Below are 23794 nucleotides of genomic sequence, written 5' to 3' on the forward strand. Positions count from 1 at the left end.
CTTGAGTAATATTCACGCCGTCTTACTTCACGCAGCCACGGATTGTTCTGTCTGGTTCACCGTCAGTTTCACCTTTGATCGCTTTGTGGCCATTTGTTGCCAGAAGCTGAAAACTAAATATTGCACCGAGAGAACGGCGGCTGTGGTTGTGGGAACCGTGACTTTGCTGAGCGGGTTCAAGAACATGTTCTGGTATTTTATGTTGACACGTTTCTATATACTTGAAAACACGCCCTGGTTTTGCTATATAACAGATGATGTTCTGAATTCACCGGTCTGGGCAGCAATCATATTCCTTCATTATATTCTCACCCCATGTATCCCATTTGCTCTGATTCTGCTGCTCAATACTGTCACCGCCAGGCATATTACATTAGCCAGCAGAGCACGCAGGCAACTCCGGGGTGCCAGCAGTGGTGAGTTTCCCAGTGACCCAGAGATGGCGAGGCGCAGGAATTCCATCATTTTACTGTTTGTTATCTCCGGCAATTTCATCCTGTTGTGGGCGGTGTTTATGGTGAATTCTATATGGACCGAGATGTACTTTTTGGGGTATGATTCTGTATATATACCTTTTTATGTAATAGACGTTGGAATAATGCTGCAGCTGCTGAGTTGCTGCACAAACACGGGAATTTATGCCGTGACCCAGACTAAGTTCAGACAGCAGTTGAAGAATGTAGGGAAATATCCCTTCACACTGATTCTGAAATTAATTAAGCAATGACAAGACGCAGAAATGTTCCTGCATCAGACTCCCTGTGTCCTGATATTGTGAGGGAGATGTTCTCCCCGACGTGGCCAGTGATTCGCGTGAATAATAATACTCTCACTCACGCACTGTCTACAACGGTCTCCCGATGAGGGGCCTTCAGTCCGGCTGAATCACCATCAGCATCATCGGCAGTCCCACGAAATATAGAAACATAGAAACATAGAAAATATGTGCAGGAGTAGACCATTCGGCCTTCCTAGACTGCACCACCATTCAATAAGATCATGATTGATCATTCACATCAGTAGCCCTTTCCTGCTTTCTCTCCATACCCATTGATCCATCCGTGAGGGCTATATTTTGAATATATTTAACGAATTGGCATCAACAACTCTCTGTGGTAGTAAATTCCACAGGTCACAACTCTGAGTGAAAAGTCTTCTCCTTACCTCGGTCCGAAAATTCTTTCGCATTATCCTTAGACTGTGACCAGTAGCTTTGGACTTCCCCAACATTGGGAACATTCTTTCTGCATCTAAACTGTCCAGTTCCGTCAGAATTGTATATGTTTCGAAGAGGTCCCCTCTCATTTATTTAAACTCCAGTGAATACAGGCCCAGTGGATCCAATCTCTTCTCATATGCCAGCCATGCATCCCGGGAATCAGTCTGGTGAAACTTCGCTGCACTCTCTCAATAGCAAGGCGGTCCTTCCTCAGATTAGGACACCAAAACTGATCGTGATAATCCAGGTTTTGCCTCACCAAGGCCCTGTACAACTGCAGTAAGACCTCCCTGATCTAATACTCAAATCCCCTAGCTATGAACGCGAACATGCCATTTGTCTTGTTCACCACTTGCCAACTTTCAATAACAGATGCACCATGACTCCCAGGTCTCGTTGCACCTCCCCGTTTCCTAATTAGCCATCATTCAGATAATATTCTGCCTTCACGTTTTCGCCACCAAAATTGATAAATTCACAATTATACACATTATACCTCATCTGCCATGCATTTGCCCTAACACCGAACCTGTCCAACTCACCCTGCAGCCTCTTAGCATATTCCTCACAGCTCATACCGCCACCCAGCTTAGTATCATCTTCAAACTAGGAGATATTACACACAATTCCTTCACCTAAATCATCGATGTATATTGTAAATTGCTGGGGTCCCAGCACTGAGCCCATCTGCGCCCAACGAGTCACTGCCTGCCATTCTGAAAAAGACCCGTTCATCACGAATCTCTGCTTCCTTTCTGCCAGACAGATCTGTATCCACGTCAAAATATTACCACCAATACCATGTGCATTAATGTTGCACAACCATCTCTTGTGTGGGCCTTTGTCCAACGTTTTTTGAAAGACACCACAACCACTGGTTCCGCCTTGTCCACTCTACTCGTTGAATCCTCAAAAGATTCTTGAAGATTGGTCAAGCATGAAGAGGACTTACTTCCACGCCGACAAATGATGCGTTGGGAGCGAAATCGAGGAGCAATAATTTAGGCAAGTTATTGTGATGTCCAAAAACGTTAGGTTGATAATAGTGATTTTTGGAAAAAAATCAGCGTGTTCACATCAAAGGGAGGTAGTTCTGTGCCGTGTGTGGGAAGCAAATCAATAAATCATCCGGCGTGCAGAAGCACGCGATAGTTCACACTGACGAGAGCTACCACTCAGAGGCTCTTACTGTGGAAAGTCATTTACGCACTCGTTCCACCTGCTGACACACCAAAGAGTTCACACTGGAGAGATTGTTTACCTGCCACGGGCGTGCGAAGGGATTCAATCAGGCCACGAACCTCATGCAACTGCAGTGGATTCACAGCGGAGAGAAACAAGTTAAATCTTAGAATAAGGGGACATTAAAAAGATAGAATCATATAAAATAGTTGCAGGAGTAGGCCATTCGGCCCTTCGAACCTGCACAACCATTCAATAAGATCATGGCTGATCATTCACCTCAGTACCCATTTGCACCTTTCTCTCCATAACACTTCATCTATTTAGCTGTAAGGGCCATATCTAACTTCCTCTTGACTATATCCAATTAACTGGCATTAACAAATCTCTGCAGTAGGGAATTCCACAGGTTAAGAACTCCCTGAGTGAAGACGTTTCTCCTCATCTCAGTCCTACATGGCTTACCCCTTATCCTAAGACTATCCGCTGGTTCAGGACTTCTACAACATCGGGAATATTTTTCCTGCATCTAATCTGTCGAGTCGGGACAGAATTTTATTTGTTTCTATGAGATCCCTTCGCATCCTTCTGAACTCCAGTGAATACAGTTCCAGTCGCTCCAGTCTCTCCTCATATGTCTGTCGTGCCATCCCGGGAATCAGTCTGGTAAACCTTCGCTGCACTCTGTCAATAGCAAGAACGTCCTTGCTCAGATTAGGAGACCAATATTGAACACAATATTCCAGGTGAGGCCTCACTGAGGCCCTGTACAACTGCAGTAAGACCTCCCTGCTACTATATTCAAATCCCCTCGCTCTGAAGGCCAACAACCAATTTGCCTTCTTCACCGCCTGCTGTACCTGCATGCCACCTTTCAATGATTGATGTACCTTGACACCCAAGTCTTGTTGCACCTCCCCTTTTTCTAATCTGCTATCATTCAGATAATATTTCTGAATGGCGGCAGATTAGGAAAAGGGGAGGTGCAACGCCCATTTAAAACTGATATGAGGAGGAATTTCTTCTTTCAAAGTATAGTAGAGGTGTTAAATTCGCTGCCTCAGAGCGCTGTGGAAGGTGGGTCATTGAATAAAATTGAGACAGAAAGAGACAGTTTATTAACAGATGTGGGGATAAGGGGTTATGGGGAACAGGCAGGGAAGTTGACATGAATCCGTGATCAGATCAGGCTTAGTCGTATTAAATGGTGGAGCAGGCTCGAAGGGCAGTGTGGCCTGCTCCTGCTCCTATTTCTTATGTTCTTATGTCCATATGCTGTTAAATGTACCGTGTATGGCAATGGATCCACCCATCCCTCCCGCTTGATGGTGCATCAGCGAGTTCACACTGGGGAGCGCAGTGCAAGGAAGGTAGTCTAGGGGTCCCATGCGTCCTGCCATCTGCAAAACAGATACACCGTTTTGGGTACTTTTGAGGGGGATGACTCATCAGGTGGGAGCAGTAGCAGCCAAGGTCAAGGCACCGTGGGAGGCTCTGCTGCACTGGAGGGCAGGAAAATCAGTGGGAAAGTTATAGTGAGAGGGGATTCGATTGTAAGGGGAATAGCTAGGCGTTTCTGCAGCCGCAACCGAGACGCCAGGATGGTACGTTGCCTCCCTGGTGCAACAGTGAAGAATGTCTCGGAGCGGGTGCAGGAAATTCTGAAAATGGAGGGTGATCTGTAGGTACTAACGATGTCGGTAAAAAACGGGATGAGGTCCAACGAGACGAATTTCGGGAGGTAGGAGCTAAATTAAAAGCTAGGATCTCAAAGGTAGTAATCTCAAGAATGGTAGCAGTGCCACGTGCTAGTCAGAGGAGGAATTGCAGGATAGCTCAGATGAATACGTGGCTTGAGAAGTGGTGCAAGAGGGAGGGATTCAAATTCCTAGGACATGGGAACCGGTTCTGGGGGAGGTGGGACCAATACAAACCGGATGGTCTGCACCTGGGCAGGACCGGAACCAATGTCCTAGGGAGAGTGTTTGTTATTGATGTTGGGGAGGATTTAAGCTACCATCATGGGGGATGGGAACCTATGCAGTGAGACAGAGGGATGTAAAATGGAGGCAGAAGCAAATGATAGAAAGGGGAATAATAAAGGTGTAGGGCAGATAAACCCAAAGCAACCAACAAAAAGGGCCGCATAACAGAAACATTCTGAAGAGGCAAAGTGTGTTGAAAATACAAGCCTGAAAGCTCTGTGAGAATGGATATGATGTATTTTGCATCACAGAGACATGGCTCCAGGTTGACCAAGGTTGGAAACGCAACAGTCAGGGGTATTCATCATTTTGAAGGATAGGAGAGAGGAAAAGGAGGCGGGGTGGCGTTGCTGATTAAAGAGGAAATTAATGCTTGAGTAAGTAGGGACATTAGTCTGGATGATGTGGAATAGTTATGGGTGGAGCTGCGTTATTCCAAAGGGCAGAAAACGTTAGTGGGACCACCAAACAGTCGTAGTGATGTTGGGGACAGCATCAAACAAGAAATAAGCGGTGTGTGTAATAAAGGTACATCAGTTATCATGGGCGACTTTAATCTACATATTGATTGGGCTAACCACACTGGTAGCAATGCAGTGGGGGAGAATATCCTGAAGTGTATTAGGGATTGTTTCTCGACCAATATATCTCGGAACCAACTGGAGAGCTGACCATCATAATGTGATGTGTAATGAGAACGGACTATTTAGCAATTTTTTTGTGCGAGGCCCCTTGGGGAAGAGTGACCATAATATGGTAGATTTCATTATTAAGATGGAGAGTGACACAATTAATTCGGAAACTAGGGTGCAGAACTTAAGGAAAGGTAACTTCGACGGTATGAGGCGTGAATTGGCTAGAATAGACTTCCTAAGGATAATTAAAGTGTTGATGGTGGATAAGCAATGTCAAACATTTAAAGATCACATGATGAACTTCTGCAATTGTAATCTCTGTCTCGGGTAAAAATAAACGGGGAAGGTGGCTCAACCATGGCTAACAAGTGAAATTAAGGATAGTGTTAAAGCCAAGGAAGAGGAATATAAATTGGCTAGAAAAAGCTACAAACCTGAGGACTGGGAGAAATTTAGTATTCAACAGAGGAGGACTAATGAATTACTTGAGGGGAGGAACATAGATTACGAGAGGAAGCTTGCAGGTACATAAAAACTGATTGCAAAAGCTTCCAAAGAAATGTGAAGAGAAAAAGATTAGTAAAGGCAAATGTATGTCGCTTGCAATCGGATTCGTTGAATTTATAATGGGGAACAAAGAAATGGCAGACCTATTGAACAAATACTTCAGTTCTGTCTTCACGAAGGAATGCACAAATAACGTTCCGAATGTCCTCGGGGACAATGGGTTTGGTGAGGAGGAACTGAAGGATATCCTCATTTGGCAGGACATTGTTTTAGGGAAATTGATGGGTTTGAAGGCCGATAGATACCGGGAGCCTGATAGTCTGCAAACAGAGTTCAAAAGGAAGTGGCCCTACAAATAGTGCATGCATTGGTGATCATTTTCCAATAGTCTATCGATTCTGGATCAGTTCCTATGGACTGGAGGGTAGCTAACGTAACACCACTTTTTAAAAAAAGAAGGGAAAGAGAAAACGGGCAATTATAGAGCAGTTGGACTTACATCAGTAGTGGGGAAAATGTTGGAATCAATCGTTACGGATGAAATAGCAGCACATTTGGAAAGCAGTGACAAGATCGGACCAAGTCACCATGGGATTTATGAAGGGGATATCATGCTTGACGAATCTTCAGGCATTTTTGGGGGATGCAACTAGCAGAGTGGACAAGGGAGTACCAGTGGATGTGGTGTATTTGACTTTAAGTAGGCTTTTGGCAAGGTCCCGCACGAGCGATTGGTGTGCAAAATCAAAGCGCATGGTATTGGGGGTAGTGCACTGACGTGGATAGAGAACTGGTTGGCAGACAGGAAGCAGAGAGTCGGGATAAAGGGGTCCTTTTCAGAATGGCAGGCAGTGACTGGTGGAGTGCCGCAGGGCTCAGTGCTGTGACCCAGCTCTTTATAATATACATTAACGGTTTAGATGAAGGAATTGAGTGTATTATCTCCAAGTTTGCTGATGACACTAAACTGGGTGGCGGTGTGAGCTGTGAGGTGGGGGTTAAAAGGCTGCAGGGTGACTTGGACAGGTTCGGTGAGTGGACAAATGCATGGCAGATGCAGTATAATGTGCAATTGGTGGAAAAACACGAAAGGCATAATACTATCTGAATTTCGGCAGATAAAGAAAAGGAGAGATGCAACGAGACCTTGGTACCATGTTTCATCAGTCATTGAAAGTTGACGTGCAGGTACAGCAGGCAATGAAGAAGGCAAATTGCATGTTGGCCTTTATAGCACGGGGATTTGTGGATAGGAACAGGGAGGTCTTTTACAGTTGCACAGGGCCTTGGTGATGCCTCACCTGGAGTATTGTGTTCAGTTTGGTCTCCTAATCTGAGGAAGGACGTTCTTGCTATTGAGGTAGTGCAGCGAAGGTTCACCAGACTGATTCCAGGGATGGCTGGACTGTCATGTGAGGAGAGACTGGATCAACTGCGCCTTGATTCACTGGAGTTTAGAAGGATGAGAGGGGATCTCATAGAAACCTATAGGATTCTGAGTGAACTGGAAAGGTTAGATGTGGGAAGAATGTTCCCGATGTTAGGGAAGTCCAGAACCAGGGGACTGTGTCTTAGGACATGAGGTTTGCCATTTAGGACTGAGAAGAGGAGAAACTTCTTCACTCAGAGAGTTCTTAACCTTTGGAATTCCCTGCCGCAGAAAGTTGTTGATGCCACTTCATTGGATATATTCAAGAGGTAGTTAGATATGGTGCTTACAACTAAGGGTATCAAGGGGTATGGAGAGAAAGCCGGAAAGGTGGACTGAGGGAATGTTCAGCCATGACCTTATTGAATGACGGTGCACTCCCGAAGTGCAGATTGGCCTACTCCTGCACCTATTTTCTCTGTTTCTATATTTCTATGTTCACCTGCCCCCAATGTGGGAAGGGTGGTACTTATTGGAGCTTTCTGCTGAAGCACACATCGAACAGTTCATAAGAGACTCCCCCTGTTCACTTCTACTGTTAGTGCAAGTTTTAATCACATCAATTGTACCTGAGCTGTTGATAATATTCTGGATATTTTTCAAGTAAAGTAGAGTGATGGGCTTTTTAAAGTGCTTACTTCCAATACTGTAAACTACCAAGTATGTCGTCAATGCAACCGAAAATAAGATTAATTCTTCTTGCCGGACGTTGCAATTAGATTACTCTGTGAAACAGCTGAGCCATCACGATCTGTTCAGTAGTGCCACCTGCGCCCAACAGATGGGGATGTCTGACAATTTAATTCCAACTGAGAGGCGCGGAAATGTCCCCGAGAAACGTATGTGTGAGGAGAGCTCAGGGTCAGATTCTGAGCAGACTGCTCCCCACAGGGACATCACACACTGCACCCTCCCTGGGGCAGTTCTGGGTCAGACACTGAACATACTGCACCCTACATGGACATCACACACAGCACCCTCCCTGGGGCAGCTCTGGGTCAGACTCACCACTTACTGCATCCCACAGGGACATTTCACACTGCCCCCTCCCTGCGACAGCTCTGGGTCAGACACTGAACATACTGCACCAACAGGGACATCACACACTGCCACTCCGTGGGGCAGCTCAGCGTCAGACTCACAACTTACTGCATCCCTGAGGGACATTTCACACTGCCCCCTCCCGAGGGCAGCCCAGGGTCTGACACTGAGCATATGCACCCCACAGCGTCAGCACACATTGACCCCTCCCTAGTGCAGCTCAGGGTCAGACTCTCGCTTTATCTCACCCCACAGTGACATCACGCACTGCCCTCTCCTGGGGCAGCTGATGGTCAGACACTGAAAATACTGCACCACAGAGGGTCATCATACACCACCCGCTTCCTGGCCAGCTCACGTTCAGACACTGCACACCACAGTGATATCACACACTGCCCCCTGCCTGAGACAGCCCAGTGCCAGACTCACAGCTCACTGCACCTCACAGGGACATCACACACGGCGCGCTCTCTGGGGCAGCTCAAGGCCAGACACTGAACACACTGCATCCCACAATGACATCACACACTTTCCCCTCCCTGGGGCATCTCAGATTCAGAAACTGCACCGCAAAGGGACATCTCACACTGCCCCCTCCCTGGGGCAGCTCAGGAACATGACCTGAACAAACTGCACATCACAAGTCGATCACAACTTGCATCCAGCTGTAAGAATACAGGCTTTGGTGAGTATTTTGAGGGATTAGGCACTGCAAGTATAAAATGAACCAAAGACATTCATTGAAAAGCTTGCTTCTGCAAAGACAAAGACACTGCTTTGGATTTTCTGCTGACGCAAGGCTCTGGCTCTGCCACCAATCATTATGGTGTTACGTCACACATTATCACTGCGAAACAAACGCACTGGGAAATAAACCGAGGAGCTCAGATCTGTCTTAGTGTATCGCTCATCTCGCTTCTCTGAAGGTGGAATCACACAGAGCAGTTGCAAACTGTTGAAAATAATAAATTATAAATCGTTTTTTCAAATTGTACTGCACTTAGTTAGGACTCATAACTATCAAAATCCTGCATTGCGTCGTCAGCATGGAAACTGAAAAACATAACAGAAAAAACTTGATTTGAGGTTGAAGATAAGGTCTGCCAAAACCAGTGCGTGGAGACAGAGGGTCCCAGGCTCAAGTCTGGGTAGATGTGGATGCATATGAGTGTTACAGCCAAAAAATTTTAATTAGAGGTAAAGTAATTCGGTGTAATTAAAATAAAGTAAGGAAGACTGAGAGTAAGATTTAAATTGCGTTCATGGTAGAATAGCTGTGTTCGGCAGAAACACTGAGGTCAGAGAAATTCGCTAAGGAGATAAGAACACGCACAAGATTTATGTAGGCAGCTCACAGATATAATGAGAGGAGGCCACGATGTTCCAGCCACAGAGGATAACAGGGACAATGCCTCTTTTAAGTAGATGGTAGCCATATGTCTGCCAAAACATTAGCCTGAGAATTAGCCTGGGAAGACTTTCGCAGAAAATTAACACATAACCTGCAAAGGCTTTTCCTCAACAATAGTCTCCAGAACTGAATGTACCAATGGAATCAGTAGAATTTACTCTATCCAATAAAATTAATGTAACTGTACCAGCCAATGAAATTGCTGCAACCTGTATTAACTAATTGAACACTTCCCCGAGTAGTTCCACCATTTTAGAAAAATAGAAACATAGAAACATAGAAAATAGGTGCAGGAGTGGGCCATTCGGCCCTTCTAGCCTGCACCACCATTCAATGAGTTCATGGCTGAACATGCAACTTCAATCCCCCATTCCTGTTTTCTCTCCATACCCCTTGATTCCCCTAGTAGTAAGGATCATCGAACTCCTTTTTGAATATATTTAGTGAATTGGCCTGAACAACTTTCTGTGGTAGAGAATTCCACAGGTTCACCACTCTCTGGGTGAAGAAATTCCTCCACATCTCCGTCCTAAATGGCTTACCCCTTATCCTTAGAGTGTGTCCCCTGGATCTGGACTTCGCCAACATTGGGAACATTCTTCCTGCATCTAACCTGTCCAACCCCGTCAGAATTTTAAACGTTTCTATGAGGTCCCCTCGCATTCTTCTGAACTCCAGTAAATACAAGCCCAGTTGATCCAGTCTTTCTTGATAGGTCAGTCCCGCCATCCCGGGAATCAGTCTGGTAAACCTTCGCTGCACTCCCTCAATAGCAAGAATGTCCTTCCTCAGGTTAGGAGACGAAAACTGTACACAATACTCCAGGTGTGGCTTCACCAAGGCACTGTACAACTGTAGCAACACCTCCCTGCACCTGTACTCAAATTCCCTCGCTAAGAAGGCCAACATGCCTTTTGCTTTCTTAACCGACTGCTGTACCTGCATGCCAACCTTCAATGACTAATGTACCAGGAAACCCAGGTCTCTTTGCACCTCCCCTTTTCCTAATCTGTCATCATTCAGATAATAGTCTGTCTCTCTGTTTTTATCACCAAAGTGGATAACCTCACATTTATCCACATTGTACTTCATCTGCCATGCATTTGCCCACTCACCTTGACTATCCAATCGCTCTGCAGCCTCATTGCATCCTCCTCGCAGCTCACACTGCCACCCAACTTAGTGTCATCCGTAAATTTGGAGATACTACATTTACTCCTCTCGTCTAAATCATTAATGTATAGTGTAAACTGCTGGGGCCCCAGCACAGAACCTTGCGGTACTCCACTAGTCACTGCCTGCCATTCTGAAAAGTCCCCATTTACTCCTACTATTTGCTTCCTGTCTGACAACCAGTTCTCAATCCATGTCAGCACACTATCCCCAATCCCATGTGCTTTAACTTTGCATATTAATCTCTTGTGTGGGACCTTGTCGAAAGCCTTCTGAAAGTCCAAATATACCACATCAACTGGTTCTCCCTTGTCCACTCTACTGGAAACATCGTCAAAAAATTCCAAAACGTTTGTCAAGCATGATTTCCCTTTCACAATTCCATGCTGACGTGGACCTATCTCATTACCTCTTTCCAAATGCACTGCTATGACATCCTTAATAATTGATTCCATAATTTTTCCCTCTACCGATGTCAGGCTGACCGGTCTATAATTCCCTGTTTTCTCTCTCCCTCATTTTTTAAAAAGTGGGGTTACATCAGCTACCCTACACTCCATAGGAACTGATCCAGAGTCAATGGAATGTTGGAAAATGAGTGTCAATGCATCCACTATTTCCAAGGACACCTCCTTAAGTACTCTGGGATGCAGTCCATCAGGCCCTGGGGATTTATCGGCCTTCAATCCCATCAATTTCCCCAACACAATTTCCCGACTAATAAGGATTTCCCTCAGTTCCTCCTCCTGACTAGATCCTCCGACCCCTTTTATATCCGGAAGGTTGTTGGTGTCCTCCTCAGTGAATACCGAACCAAAGATCTTGTTCAATTGGTCCGCCATTTCTTTATTCCCCGTTATGACTTCCCCTGATTCTGAATGCAGGGGACCTCCGTTTGTCTTCACTAACCTTTTTGCCTTCACATATCTATAGAAACTTTTGCAATCCGCCTTAATGTTCCCTGCAAGCTGCTTCTCGTACTCCATTTTCCCTGCCCTAATCAAACTGTTTGTCCTCCTCTGCTGAGTTCTAAATTTCTCCCAGTCCCCGGGTTCGCTGCTATTTCTGGCCAATTTGTATGCCACTTCCTTGGCGATAATACTATCCCTGATTTCCCTTGATAGCCACGGTTGAGCCACCTTCCCTTTTTTATTTTTACGCCAGACAGGAATGTACAATTGTTGTAGTTCATCCATGCGCTCTCTAAATGTCTGCCATTGCCCATCCACAGTCAACCCCTTCAGTATCATTCGCCAATCAATCCTAGCCAATTCAGGTCTCACATCTTCAAAGTTTCCCTTCTTTAAGTTCTGGACCATGGTCTCTGAATTAAATGTTTCATTCTCCATCCTAATGCAGAATTCCACTATATTATGGTCACTCTTCACCAAGGGGCCTCGCTCAACGAGATTGCTAATTAATCCTCTCTCATTACACAACACCCAGTCTAAGATGGCCTCCCCCCTAGTTGGTTCCTCGACATATTGGTCTAAAAATCCATCCCTTATGCACTCCAGGAAATCCTCCTCCACCGTATTGCTTCCAGTTTGGTTAACCCAATCTATGTGCATATTAAAGTCACCCATTATAACTGCTGCACCTTTCATGCACGCACCCCTAATTTCATGTTTGATGCCCTCCCCAACATCACTACTACTGTTTGGAGGTCTGTACACAATGCCCACTAACGTTTTTCGTTCTTTGGCATTCTGCAGCTCTACCCATAAAGATTCCACATCAGCCAAGCTAATGTCCTTCCGAACTATTGCCTTAATTTCCTCCTTAACCAGCAATGCTACCCCACCTCCTTTTCCTTTTATTCTATCCTTCCTGAATGTTAAGTACCACTGGATGTTGAGTTCCCAGCCCTGATCATCCTGGACCCACGTCTCCGTAATCCCAATCACATAATATTTGTTAACATCTATTTGCACAGTTAATTCATCCACCTTGTTGCGGATACTCCTTGCATTAAGACACAAAGCCTTCAGGCTTGTATTTGGAACACCCTTATGAGTAAGTGTGACCTTAGCTCTTTTATTCAAACTCCATGGTGATGGTACAGCATGGGTGGCTTGCTTATATATAGTGCTCCCAAGGGATGCTAGTACCCCACCAGTCAGTGCCTGCCAACCCAAAAATGGCCTGTTTATTCCTACTCTCTGTTTTCTGTCCGTTAACCAATCGTAAATCCTTGCTAGTATATAACGCCCAATCCCATGAGCCCAAAATTTGTTCAATAATTTCTTGAGCGGCACCTCATCCAATCCCTCCTGTATATATAAATACACCACATCCAGTGGTTCCCCCTTATCTATCCTGCTAGTTACCTGAAAAAACACGAACAGATTTGTCAAGAACAATTTACCTTTCAAAAATCCGTGTTAATTCTGCCCAATCCTGTTATTCTGAAGTACCCTATTAATACGTGCTTAATAATACATTTTAGCATTTTCCCTATATTGATGTCCAGACTACCGGTCCTGCACGGGTTAGAGACAGAGTAAATCTCACTCCTTCCTGTCCCAAACACTACCATGGTTGCTAAAGAGTAAATCTCAGTCTACAATATCCCAAACACTCCCGGGGCAATTGAACACGGGTTAGTTACAGAGTAAAGCTCCATCTACACTGTCGCATCAAACACTCCCAGGCCAGATACAACACAGGTTAGATACAGAGTAAAGCTCCCTCTACCCCGTCCCATCAAACAGTCCCAGGGTAGGTGAAGCACGGGTCAGATACAGAGTAAATCTCCCTCTACACTGTCCCGTCAAACTCTCCCAGGGCAGGTACAGTACAGGTTAGGTCCAGTATAAATCTCCCTCTGAACAGTCCCCATAAAAAGTCACAGGGCAACTCCAGCACAGGTTAAATACAGAGTAATTTCTCCCACAACACTGTCGCATCACACACTCAAAGGGCAGGTACAGCACAGATTAGATACACATTTTCCCACTGGACATTCCCATGGCAGGGACTGCACAGGTTAGATACAGAGTAAAGTTCCTCGACATTGTCCCATAAAACTCTCCCAGGGCAGGAACAGCATGCGTTAGATACACAGTGAAGCTCCCTCTACACTGTTCCAACAAGCACTCCCAGGGCAGGTACTGCTTTGGTTAGATACAGAGTAAAGCTTCCTCCACACTTTCCAAATCAACACTCCAAGGGCAAGTACAGCATAATTTAGTTAAGGGGTAACCCTCTCAAACCTCACTCTATAATTGTACAGGGCCTTGGTGAGACCACACCTGGAGTACTGTGCACATCTTTGGTCGCCTTATCTAAGGAAGGATATACTTGACTTGCTTAGATATAGAGCAAAGCTCCCTCAACATTGTCCCACCAGACATTCCATGGGCAGGTGCAACACAGGCTAGATATGGATTATATCTCCCTCTACACTGTCTCAAGCATTCTAGAGTAGATCCTGCATTGGTTAGATACAGAATAAAGTTCCTTCTACACTGACCCATAAAAGACTCCCAGGCAGATACAGAATAAATCTCCCTCTACATTGTCGCATCAAACACTCCCAGGGCAACTACAGCACGGGATAGATATAGAGTAAAGCTCCATCTACACTGCCACATCAAACACTCCCAGAGCAGGTACAACATGGTTTAAATATGAAGTAAATCTCCCTCTATGCTGTTCCATCGGACATTCCCAGGGCAGGTACCGCATGCATTAGATACAGCGTAAAGCTCCCTCAACACTGTCCCACCAGGCATTCCAAGGGCAGGTACAACACTGGTTAGGTATGGAGTATTTCTCCCTCTACACTATCCAAAGCATTCCAGGGTAGATACAGCATTGTTTAGATACAGAATAATGCTCCAACTACACTGTCCCATCAAACACTCCCAGGGCAAGTACAGCACGGGATAAATACAGAGTAATCTCTCCCTCTGCATTGTCCCAATAAATAATCCTAGGACAGGTAGCACGTGTTAGATACAGAGTAAAGCTCTTTCTACACTGTCCCAACAAACAATCCCAGGGCAGGTACAGCACAGGGTAGATCATAATATAAGAAATAGGAGCAGGAGTCGGCACTTGGCCCCTCGAGCCTGTTCCACCATTTAATAAGATCATGGCTGATCTGATCTTGGACTCAGCTCCACCTCGCTGCACGCTGCCCATGACACTTTATTCCCTTATTGCTCAAAAATCTGTCGATCTCCTCCTTTAATATATTCAATGGCCCAGCCTCCACAGCTCTCTGGGGCAGACATTCCTTAGATATACAACCCTCAAAGAAGAAATTCCATCTCATCTCAGTTTTAAATGGGCGGCCTCTTATTCTGACACTATGTCTCCTCGTTTTAGTTTTCCCTATCGTTGCAAATATCCTCTCTGCATTCACCTTGTCGACCCTTCATTATCTTATATGTTTTGGTAAGATCACCTCTCATTGTTCTGAACTCCAATGGGTATCGACCCAACCTACTCAACCTATCTTCATAAGTCAACCCCCTCATCTCTGGAATCAAACTAGTGAACCTTCTCTGAACAGCCTTCAAAGCAAGTTCATTCTTCCTTAAATACAGAGACCAAAACTGTATGCAGTACACTAGGTGTGGCCTCACCAATATTCTGTACAGTTGTAGCAGGATTTACCTGCTTTTATACTTTATCCACCTTGCAATGAAGGCCAAGATTCCATTTGCTTCCCTGATTACTTGCTGTACCTGCATACTAACTTTTTGTGTTTCACGCACAAGGACCCCAAGTTGCGACTGTATTGCCGCACTTTGCAATTTTTCTCCATTTAAATTATAATTTGTTTTTCTATTTTTTCTGCCCCAGTTGATAACCTCACATTTTCCCACATTATACTCCGTCTGCCAAATTTTTTGCCCACTCACTGAGCCTGTCTGTATCCCTTTACAGATTTTTGTGTCCTCTTCACAAGTTTCTTTCCCAGCCATCTTTGTATCATCAGCAAACTTTTCGAGATTACACTCGGTCCCTTCATCCAAGTCATTAATAAGGATTGAGGACTGAGCACCGACGCCTATGTTAATGCTGGAGCTAGTTTGCCAATGGAAAAATGACCCATTTATCCTGACTCAGATACAAAGTAAAGCTCCAACTACATTGTACCATCAAACACACCCAGGGCAGGTACAGCACGCGTTAGATAAAGTAAAGCTCCCTCTACCCAGTCGCATCAAACAATCCCAGGGTACGTACTGCATTGGTGAGATACGAAGTAAAGCTCCTTCTACACTTTTCAAATAAACACTCCTAGGGCCGAGTACAGCTTAATTTAGATAAAGGGTAATCCTCTCAAATCTCACTCTACAATTGTACAGGGCCTTGGTGAGACCACACTTGGAGTACTGTGCACAATTTTGGTCTCCTTATCTAAGGAAGGATATATTGCCTTGCTTAGATACCGAGTAAAGCTTCCTCAACACAGTCCACCAGACATTCCAAGGGCAAGTACAACACTGGTTAGATACGGTGTATATCTCCCTCTACCCTGCACCAAGCATTCCAGAGTAGATACTGCATTGGTTAGATAGAGTAAAGCTCCCTCTACACTGTCCCCTCAAACACTCCCAGCGCAGGTACAGCAAGGGTTAGATACAGAGTAAAGCTCCCTCCAAACTGTCCCGTCAAACTCTCCCAGGGCAGCTACAGCACGGGATAAATACAGAGTACTTTCTCCCTCTACAATGTCCCAACAAACAATCCCAGGGCAATTACAGCACGTGTTAGATACAGAATAAAGGTCCCTCTACACTGACCCATCAAACACCCACAGGGTAGGTACAGCACAGGTTAGATACAGAGTAAAGCTCCCTCTACATTGTCCCATTAACGATTCCCAGGACAGGTGCAACACAGGTTAGATGCTGTCTCACCAGACATTCCCAGGCAGATGCAGCACAGGTTACGTAAAGATTAAATCTCCCTCTAGCCTGTCCCAAACACTCCCAGATTAGGTACTGCATTGGTAAGATACAGAGTTCATCTCCCTGTATGCTGTCCCATCAAACACTACAGAACAGGTACAGCACGGGTTAGATACAGAGTAAAGCTCCCTCTCGACTGTTCCATCAAATCTTATTGAATAGGGAGCAGGCGCGGGGGGCCCGGTGGCCCACTCCTGCTCCGATGCCTCATGGTCGTTTGTATCCAGCATGCTCCGCGGGGGAGAATATGCCACACCCATACTATAGGAACTCGGTGCGCAGGCGCGGGCCCTGGCTGTGTTTGGAGCATGCGCGGTGCGTGTAATGGCGGAGGAGACAAGATTTTGATGGGCTCCTCAGAAGTATCCTTTTTAGCGGAGCGGACGGGACTAATGGGCCAGCGGGGAGTCGGAGAGGCTTCATAAACAACCGGTGCCCGCCGCAAGCCCAGAACAGTAAACGGAATATCGGCGGTTGCAGCTTCCGGACTTTCTCCCGGTCACAGGCCCAGGCTTACGGCGGCCATCTTCGTGCTGGAAGGCAGGTTCAGTGCGACACCATCTTGTTTCAGTGAGTAGCGCAGCGCATGCGCGGCCATCTTGGTGCAGGAACAAAGTGAATGATTTTCGTGTCTGGAATTGAACCCAGCCAGAGTCAGCACCTTCAGGGAAGGGGAACCAGTGAGTGCAGCCCTGAACCCAGACAGCGTCAGCACCTTCAGTGGAGGGGAACCAGTGAGTGTGGAACTGAACCCAGCCAGAGTCAGCACTTTAAGTGGAGGAGAGGGGAACCAGTGAGTGGAAATGAATCCAGCCCGAGTCAGCACTTAAGGGGAGGGTAACATAAGAACATCAGAAATAGGAGCTCGAGTAGGCCACAATGCCCATCGAGCCTGCTCCGCCATTTCATAGGATCATGGCTTAATAGGACTCGGGTCCACCTCCCTGCCCACTCCCCATAACCCTTTAATCCATTATCGGTTAAGAAACTGTCAATCTCTGAAAGTTATTCAATGACCCAGCTTCCACAGCTCTCTGAGGCAGTGAATTCCACAGATTTACAATGCTCTGGGAGAAGAATTTTTTCCTCATCTCAGTTTTCAATGGGAGGTCCCTTATTCTGAGATTATGCTCCCTAGTTCTAGTCTCCCCTATCAGTGGAAACATCCTCTCTGCATCGACCTTGTCAAGCTGCTTCAAAACCTTATACGTTTCGATAAGATCACCTCTCATTCTTCTGAATTCCAATGAGTAGAGGCCCAAGCTCCTCAAATGTTCCTCATAATTCAACACCTCATCTCCGGATTCAACTTAGGAACCTTCTCTGAACTGCCTCCAAAGCCAATATATCATTTCATAAATGTGGAAACCAAAACTGCACGCAGTTTTCTAAGTGTGGCCACACTAATACCCCGTATGACTGTGGCAAGACTTCCCTGCTTTTATACTCCATCCCCTTTGCAATAGAGGCCAAGATTCCATTGGATTTCCTGTTCACTTGATGTACCTGCATACTAAACTTTTGTTTCGTGCACAAGTACCCCCAGGTCCCACTGTACTGGAGCACTTTGCAATTTTTCTCCATTTAAATAATAACTTGCTCTTTGATTTTTTTTTCTGCCAAAGTGCATGACCTAACACTTTCCCACATTTTACTCCATCTGCCAAATTTATGCCCACTCACTTAGCCTTCCTATGTCCTTTTGCAGATTTTTTGTGTCCTCCTCACACATTGCTTTTCCTCCCATCTTTGTATCATCAGTGCAGTGGGAATTTTTAGAAACCCCGCTTTATGCATTCTGGCGATGTTAAAATGGTCAAATAAAGTCTGCTGATTCTGAGTCATGGGGAAAGAAGAAGTTGGTCAAAGTATGGTTGCATTGCAAACAGATGTATGCATGTTTTTTCTCTGATAAGGAGGAACCGAATGACCTAAACGCTGACCTCAGGGTCCCATGTACTTTATTGTGAAAGGTTTTTCTTCTTTCATTGTAACCACAATGACGCACGTGCTTGTGGGTTGTGAGATTAAATATGGAACGGCCGGGCCCAGATGCGAGTTCGGGGGCAACAGGCTGCGGAGCTTTTAGACTGATCTCCAACTCGGCCGAGTCTCAGTATACATATAATAAACTTGGTTGTTTTCCACTTGAGCAGATGGGTGTCTGAGTGATATTCTTTAATATAGTTTCCACCCCAACAATTTGGCTACATTACACTCGGTCCTTTCTTCCAAGTATTTAATGTAGATTGTAAATAGTTGGGGTCCCAGCACTGATCCCTGCGGCACCCCACTAGTTACTGATTTCCAACCCTCGAATGAACCATTTCTCCCGACTCTCTGTTTTCTGTTAGTTAGCCAATCCTCTATCCATGCTAATATATTACCCCCAAACCCATGGGTTTTTTTTCTTGTGTGGTAACCTTTTATGTGGCACCTTGTTAATGCCTTCTGGAAGTCCAAATACACCACATCCACAGGTTCCCCTTTATCCACCCTGTTTGTTACATTTGTGGAGCCCAGATGATATTGGACAGGAGACGGTCGGTTGTCGGTGCGGGGCAGGAATTGGAGCCGCAAGTGGGCAGTTGAGCGTCATAAACACCTGCTTTAGGTCCCAGGCCCCAGTCACAGGCCACAGGCCCTGGGATGGCCCCGTGGTGATAGGCCAGGGTCAGCGGGGTCAATTGCCGCCATCTTGGATGGTTCATGGCGCATGTGCGGCCACCTTGTTGCAGGAACCAAGACATTTAGCAAAACATCAAATGCTGATATTTGTGTGCTGGTGTCCGGCCAAATATCAGCCGAAGTTCCCCATACACCTCTGCTGGGAATTCCACAGGTTAACAACTCTCTGATTGAAGAAGTTTCTCCTCATCTCCTTCTTAATTGGCCTACCGCTTATCCTAAGACTATGTCCCCTGGTTCTGGACTTCCCCAACATCGGGAACAATCTACCCGCATCTAACCTGTCCAGTCCCGTCAGAATCTTTTACGTTTCTATGAGATACCCTCTCATCGTTCTAAACTCCAGTGAATAAAGGCCCAGTTGATCCAGTTTCTCCTCATATGACAGTCCAGCCATCCCGGGTATCAGTCTGATGAACCTTCGCTGCACTCCCTCAACAGCAATAACGTCCTTCCTCAGATTCGGAGAATAAAACGGAACACAATATTCCAGGTGAGGCCTCACGAAGACCCTGTACAACTGCAGTAAGAACTCTCTGCTCCTATACTCAAAGACCCGAGCTATGAAGGCAAACATATCATTTGCCTTCTTCACTGCCTGTTGCACCTGTATGCCAACCTTCAATGACTGATGACCCATGACACGCAGGTCTCGTTGCACCTCCCCTTTTCCTAATCTGCCGCCATTCAGATAATATTCTGCCCCAGTGAATTTGCCCCCAAAATGGATAACCACACATTTATCCACATTATTCTGCATCTGCCATGCATTTGCCCAATCACCAAACCTGTCCAAGTCACCCTGCAGCCTCTTTGCGAACCCCTCACAGCTCACACCGCCACCCAGTTTAGTGTCATCTGCAAACTTGAAGATATTACACTCAATTCCTTCATCCAAATCATTGATGTATATTTTAAAGAGCTGGGGTCCCAGCACTGAGCGCTGCGGCACTCACGAGTCACTGCCTGCCATTCTGAAAAGGTCCCGTTTATCCGACTCTCTGCTTCCTGTCTGCCAACCAGTTCTCTATCCACGTCAGTACATTACCCCAATACCATGTGCTTTGACTTTGCACACCAATCTCTTGTGTGGGACCTTGTCAAAAGCCTTCTGAAAGTCCAAATACACCACATCCACTGGTTATCCCTTGTCCACTCTGCTAGTTGCATCCTCAAAAAGTCCAGAAGTATTGTCAAGCATGATTTCCCTTTCATAAATCCATGCTGACTTGGACTGATCCTGTCACTGCTTTCCAAATACCCTGGTGTTTCATCTTTAATAATTGATTCCAACATTTTCCCCACTGCTGATGTCAGGCTAACTGGTCTATAATTACCCGTTTTCTCTCTCCCTCCTTTTTTAAAAAGTGGTGTTACATTAGCTACCCTCCAGTCCATAGAAACTGATCCCGATACGATAGAATATTGGAAAATGACCAGCAATGCATCCACTATTTCTCGGGCCACTTCCTTAAGTACTCTGGGACGCAGACTATCAGGTACTGGGGATTTATCAGTCTTCAATCCCATCAATTTGCCTAAACAATTTCCCGCCTAATAAGGATATCCTTCAGTTCCTGTTTCTCTCCAGACGCTCAGTCCCCAAGTACATTCAGAACATTATTCGTGTCTTCCTTCGTGAAGACAGAACCGAAGTATTTGTTCTATTGTTCTGCCATTTCTTTGTTCCCCATTATAAATTCACCTGAATCCGACTGCAAGGGACCGACGTTTGTCTTCAATAATCTTTTTCTCTTCACATATATACAGAAGCTTTTATGTCCCAAGCAAGCTACACCTCCGAATGAAACCCTTAGTCCTCCTCTGTTGAATTCTAAATTACTCCCAGTCCTCAGGTTTGCTGCTTTGTCTGGCCAATTTATGTGCGTCTTCCTTGGTTTTAACACTATCCTTAATTTCCCTTGTTAGCCACGGTTGAGCAACGTTCTCTGTTCTATTTTTACTCCAGAAAGGGATGTACAATTGCTGAAGTTCACCCGTGTGATCTTTAAATGTTTACCATTGCCTTTCCACTGTCAACTCTTTTAGTATCCTTGGCCAGTCTCTTCTAGCCAATTCACACCTCAGACCGTCAAAGTTCCCTTTCCTTAAGTTCAGGACCCGAGTTTCTGAATTAACTGTGACACTCTCCATCTTAATGAAGAATTCTACCATATTATGTTACACTTCCCTAAGGGGCCCCGCACAACAAGATTGCTAATTAGTCACTTCTCATTACACATCACCCAGTCTAGGATGGCCAGCTCTCTTATTGGTTCCTCAACATATTGGTCGATAAAACCATCCCAAATACACTCCAGGAAATCCTCCTCCAGCATATCACTACCATGTGGTAAACCCAATCAATATGTAGATTAAAGTCACCCATGATAACTGCTGTACCACCACTGCATACATCCCATATTTATTGTTTGATGCTGTTTCCAACATGACCACTACTAAACAGTGAGTTAGACATTGCAGCAAGGGTCTGGTTAATGTGAAACAACAATTCGAGAAGAACAGTGACCCCGACATGATTTGAACAAGCAGCCCTTTGATCTAGAATCAGACGCACTACCGTTGAACCACGAGGTTTACACAGTAGTTAAGTGATGTTCGTCTATATGAAGGTTCTGCAATACAAGGGACTTTAAAATCCCCGCCCATTAAATACAGTGAGTAAAATGGGATATGGTTTAACAGTCACATGCAAAGTGTCATGTATTGAAGCTTGGGGTCACTAGACACCAAGGTGCGCCACTGTCGGAGGACATCGGGCTGTACGCGCGTGTGCGCGGGCCCTGGTATAGAAGAGCGAGTACCATGTCACGTGGGCACTTTGGGAATAAGTAAAGTTGAACCAGGTTTACAGCAGAGTGAGTTTACGGTAACAAGTCTGTCGAGTCATTCTATGCATTGCACAAAACACAGGACAAATGATTGAAGTATGGAGTGTCCCTGAGTTAGCATTTGTTTGATTGGGCAAAAGAAGGTGAGGGGTTAACTAATGAGGCTTTCCCGTGAAAGCAAGAAAAAAGGATAAGAAAAAAACCATACCATGACTGTCAGGGGAGCGCTGCTTGTGATACCTGGTGGGAATGGGCGGTAATTTTAAAGCCCCTTGTATTGCAGAATCTTCATATAGACGAACATCTCCAGCTTACTGTGTAGGCCTCGTGGCGCAACGGTAGCGTGTCTGATTCCAGATCAGAAGGTTGCGTGTTCAAATCACGTCGTGGTCACTGTTCTTTTGGATATTGTTCTTCCAGAATTAATATTTCATTTGCTGTTTGACAATAACCAGACCCTTGCTCGAAGGTCTGTCTCACTGTTTCTCTGGTGTCAGGCAGAGATACGCCTGCTGCCCTCAATTATTTCATGTGACAGGACACAAAATTTCAAAATCAATCTGCAGGTGGCTACACACAGCAATGAGTAGTCAGGATGACCGAGCGGACGAAGGTGCTGTGTTCAGTTCAAAATCTATCTTGAAGACAAGGGTTCAAATCCCACTTCTGGTGTTTATTATTTTTAATCATTGAGCAGAAACAAACACCAACTTTGTTAATATTGAACCATTAATGTCAATTATTTCATTTTTTCTAATCTTTAATTGATCAATGTTCAAAATGTTTACGCCCGGTTGCGATGCGGGGAATTTTCTCCTGTTAAGCGAATGTGTGATAACCACGACACTGCGGAAACACTGCAATTGACACAAAGCGAGGAACATAACCAGAGCTTTAACCGACACAGTTGGCCGATATTTCTGGAGCTGGTTTTAACAGAATAGAATGATGGTGCTATATTTAGGAAGGCTGTGAGTGTGGTAGAAATTGATCTCGTGTTTCCCAGACTTTACACATCGGAACAGGAGCTGGCCATTTAGCAGCGAGTGGTTAGGATCAGGAATGCACGGCTTGAGACTTTCTGGCCTCAGGTAAGAAGGTGGTGCTCAGGAATCTGGTGAAAGGTTGAATCTTCTGCACTGACTCTCTTTAACAAACTCCAGCACCAGGTCAGACGGAAATGTTAAGCGAGCAGCTGAACTGCTGAATCCCACTTTGAAGGATTTGGCCGTGGTGTCAAACAAATGTGTTCCGTTTAATGATAATAATTGTTAGAATTGAAATTCAAGCTGAACACAGTTGTAGACGAGACAGTGGCCTGAACACAGCACCTTCGACCGCCCGGCCGTCCTGACTATTCAGTGCTGTGTGTGGCCACCTGCAGGTTGATTTTGAACTTTTGTGTCCTGTCACATGAAATAATTGAGGGCAGCAGGCGAATCTCTGCCTGACACCAGAGAAACAGTGAGACAGACCTTCGAGCAATGGTCTGGTTAATTCTGGAAGAACAATATCCAAAAGAACAGTGATCACGACGTGATTTGAACATACAACCTTCTGATCTGGAGTCAGACGCGCTACCGTTGCACCAAGAGGCTTACACAGGAAGCTGGAGATGTTCGTCTATATGAAGGTTCTGCAATACAAAGGGCTTTAAAATCCCCGCTCATTCCCACCAGTTGTCATAAGCAGCGCTCAGCTGACAGTCACCGGATGGTTTGTTCGAAAACTTTTCTCTTGCT

General features: G+C 45.4%; 1 non-coding gene across 1 annotated transcript; it reads left to right on the top strand.

Annotated features, from left to right (window-relative positions):
• Nucleotides 1-22373: 22373 nt before the first annotated feature.
• On the top strand, nucleotides 22374-22445 carry trnaw-cca (transfer RNA tryptophan (anticodon CCA)). The gene has a single exon. It is a non-coding gene; the product is annotated as a tRNA-Trp (tRNA).
• Nucleotides 22446-23794: the final 1349 nt, after the last annotated feature.

This window comes from Pristiophorus japonicus, chromosome 25 (assembly GCF_044704955.1).
Source record: "Pristiophorus japonicus isolate sPriJap1 chromosome 25, sPriJap1.hap1, whole genome shotgun sequence".
In the NCBI taxonomy this organism is placed as follows: domain Eukaryota; kingdom Metazoa; phylum Chordata; class Chondrichthyes; family Pristiophoridae; genus Pristiophorus; species Pristiophorus japonicus.